The 3,962-nt window shown below is 43.9% G+C and overlaps 1 non-coding gene across 1 annotated transcript; it reads left to right on the top strand.

Annotated features, from left to right (window-relative positions):
- The first annotated feature begins 260 nt into the window (after nt 1–260).
- TRNAK-UUU (transfer RNA lysine (anticodon UUU)) lies at nt 261–333 on the top strand. The gene has a single exon. It is a non-coding gene; the product is annotated as a tRNA-Lys (tRNA).
- The last annotated feature ends 3,629 nt before the right edge of the window (nt 334–3,962 follow it).

A 3,962-nucleotide genomic window follows, 5' to 3' on the forward strand; every position in this document is an offset into this window, starting at 1 on the left:
ACTGCATGAGTGACCCCTAAGGGGGAGAAGTGAGTGTGGATTCTGGTTTGCTTGATTTCTCTCCTCTATAAAAATCTGATTAGAAAAATTTTATTTTGAGGCCAAAGTACATTTATAAATAAATTACATACAGTATGTTAAAGATATGTGTATATGTAAACATTACAGAAATATATGTATGTTTTATTACAGAATCATATATCTAATATTGCAAAATTGGATTCCTGGATTGGCTCTAGGAGCAGACAAGGATAATGAGAACCCAGATAGCTCAGTCGGTAGAGCACCAGACTTTTAATCTGAGGGTCCATGGTTCAAGTCCCTGTTCGGGCATTCAGCTTTGGGGCCGCCAGTTATTTCAGTTGGTTAGAGCGCGGTGCTCTTAACAACAAGGTCGCCATTTCGATCCCCACATGGGCCACTGTGAGGTGCGCCCTCCACAACGAGATTGAAACAACTACTTGACTTGAAGCTGATGGGTCCTGGAAAAACACATTAAAAAAAAAAGAAAAGAAAAATAAAAGGATATTATAGGGACATTTATAAAATCCTAATAGAAGCTGGAGTTTAGTTGATAGTGTTACACAAAGGTTCAGTTCTTAGTTTTAAATATCACCATGTTTTTCAAATATTTAATGTTAGAAGAATATGGGTGCAAGTTATATAAAATATTTCTGTACGAACTGTTCAAATATTCTGTAAATGTAAAAATATTAAAATTTACGACTTTAAACACACACACACACACACACACACACACACACACACACACACAAATATGCTTGATTCCCTCCCCTGAGGATAAGGGCCCAAACAATATTTTTTGTAAAGTATGAGGCACCACAACAGCTGATAAAAAATTTCAAAGTCAACCCATGATGATGTGCTGTATTTTATTTTCATCTCCTCTAAAGAAACAAATATTTAGAGAACATTATCTTTACCTGCCATTTACCTGCTGGATGGTCATAAAAAATCATCTCCCCAAAATCAGATAAGCACAATCTCTCATCAGTCCCATCACTGGGGTAAACCATTAAGAACAGGTATCGGGGGGATTTACGGTTTGAATCAGTATGAAGGGTCCCATTCTTTCCAGATCCTCTGTGTTATAAATAAAGAATCCTGGATGTAATACAACAAAAAGCACAATTAGACTCTAAAAGTGAAAGGAAGGCAAACTTCCTACATACTCAGAACTGGATGAACAAAACTGCAGTCATATCCTTGGGTGCTTTTTACCTTTCTGCAGACAGGGCAAAATGGGGCAAGAACATTGAACCCTGACACACCTAAGGTACCAACAAAATAGATGATTGATAGATAGATAGATAGATAGATAGATAGATAGATAGATAGATAGATACATAGATAGATAGATAGATAGATAGATAGATAGATAGATAGATAGATAGATAGATAGATAGACAGATAGATAGATAGACAGATAGATGATAAAGAAAGAAAGAAGGAAAGAAAGAGAAAAGAAGGAAGGATGGATGGATGGAAGGAAAGAAAGAAGGAAGGAAGGAAGGAAAGAAAGAAGGAAGGAAGGAAGGAAAGAAGGAAGGAAGAAAGAAAGATGGAAGGAAGGAAGGAAGAAAAGAGGGACAAAAGGAAGAAAGGAAGTGCAGAAAGAGAGAGAGAGGAAAAAAAGAGGGAAAGAGGAAGGGAGAGGGGGGAGAGAGGGAAAGAAACAGAGAGAGAGAGAGAGAGAGAGAGAGAGAGAGAGAGAGAGAGAGAGAGAGGAGGAAGGAGGAAGGAAGGAAGGAAGGAAGGAAGGAAGGAAGGAAGGAAGGAAGGAAGGAAGGAAGGAAGGAAGGAAGAAAGGCTCTAACAAAACCCTATCCCGCTGGACAAAGAATATGAAACAGATATCTAATCTAATCAGATACAATCTTTTTGACAACACCCGTCCCCTGCCCACATGCTAATCACCTAACTGCACCCTCATCCAGGGGTTTCAGGCTTGCTGAGCAGGGACCTGGTCTCCTTTTGTCCCAGCAGAAGCAGGCAGCACCCTGTGGCTCATCTGGGTGAATGTCAGTGGTTCAATGGAAATCTCAGCCTTCATCCCATCAGACACTCTACAAGCCTGAGCCACCAGGGCTACTCTGGGCTGGTTAGCACTCCAGTTATTCCATCCATGATCCAGACCCCACCTGGGCGCTGAACTTGAACCCCATCCCTCAGCAATGACACTGAATGACATGGTAGGTACAAGGCGGAGCGAGGTTGCACCCCTGCGCCCCCTGCAGGTGACTGTGGGGACAAGTGAGAGCGGAGCCTTGCCCCACCACCCCTTCACCTGGCATTAACAGCGCTGAATAAAGGATGGGAGGCAGGAGAGCTCCTGCTGCAGTTGTCCCCTCCCGTCCCCTGTGTCAGTGAGGACAAAGGGCCCAATGAGAGCTGAGCACCCACACTCTCTGCCGCCCAGCAGTTCCACAAGCCCTGTGCTTCCCTCTCTGAAGTCAGCAGGGCCCAGCAGGGGGCTTATTTCACACCCCCACTGGATGGGAATCAGCGGTTGACAATCACTGCCCACTTTCCCCCAGGCAGGAGTCAGCAGCACAGAGCAGTGGGAGTCAGTGCTAAACCTTTGCTGGGGCCAGTGGGAGCTGAATACACACCCCTGACCTAGTGCTGCAGCTCAACAGGAGGAAGTGGGACCCAGGGGGTCCTAATGTACTTTCCAAAAAGTCCAGAATTCTGTGAAAATCCATCACTTGTCATATAGAGAACCAGGGAAATCTGAACTTGAACATGAAAACAGTATCTGTTGATATCAACACAGAGATGTCTCAGATGATGTAATTATGTGATAGATATTTTCAGACCAAAATCATAAAATCCATTGGACAAGCAACTACAGACACTTTTGGAAGAAATGAAATAAGGGAGGAACTCAGAATACAAAGAGAAGTCATAAAAGGAAAACAAATGCTAATGTAGAACTGGAAAATACAATAGATGAAATTTTAAAAGAAACTACACTGGAGAGATCAAGAATGCTTAATGCTTATTGATTGTTTTACTTACTTGTTTGTTATAGGTTGATTTACTGATTGAGTGATTGACTATTTTTTGAAATATTGATTGACTGATAGTTTTTTAAGTAGAAAAAGGACCACCATTCCTTCTACATCCTTTCCCCCTCCATGAACGTTCTTTGACTTCGTCACCAGGGGACGCTGTGGATCTTCTCAGACCAGCAAGGCCTAAAACCAACTCAAATGATTGTTACAAAAGTAATTGCAGTTTAAAGGTTAAAAATAATTGTAAAACTCGCATTACTTTTGCACCAGGCTAATACTTGAATGGGCCCTGCACCCAAGTTCATGGCCTGAGTTAAGGTGACAGCAGGTGCTTCCTCTCAAGGGACAGACTCAGAGCTCACAACCAGCACAGCCTCCTCCTGAGAGTGAAAGTACACATTGGGCTGAGGTCACAGAGTCAGATGGTGCTCTGTGCTCATATTTGCATAATGCCCCCCAAACACACCCTTTACCCCGGGAGCTGAGGAGGAGATAAAGGGACACCCCAGAGACCAGCACCAGCGTGAGGCCAGGGGACGCTGGAAAGTCTTCACCATGACCTGGACTCCTCTCCTCCTACTCCTCCTCTTCGCTTACTCCCCATATTCAAGGACATTTCAGAGACCAGCCTTTGGAGGGATTCCTCTGCCTTTATTCTTCATACCTGACATGGGTCTGTTTTCATTTCAGGGTCCAGTTCCCAGGCTGTGGTGACTCAGGAGCCCTCACTGGCCGTTTCCCCAGGAGGGACAGTCACTCTCACCTGTGGCTCCAGCACAGCAGCGGTCACCAATGGTCACTATCCATACTTGTTCCAGCAGAAGTCTGGCCACGTCCCCAGGACATTGATTTATGATACAAACAATAAACACTCCTGGACCCCCGCCCGGTTCTCAGACTCCATCATCTGGGGCAAAGCTGCCC

This window comes from Rhinolophus ferrumequinum, chromosome 25 (assembly GCF_004115265.2).
Source record: "Rhinolophus ferrumequinum isolate MPI-CBG mRhiFer1 chromosome 25, mRhiFer1_v1.p, whole genome shotgun sequence".
In the NCBI taxonomy this organism is placed as follows: domain Eukaryota; kingdom Metazoa; phylum Chordata; class Mammalia; order Chiroptera; family Rhinolophidae; genus Rhinolophus; species Rhinolophus ferrumequinum.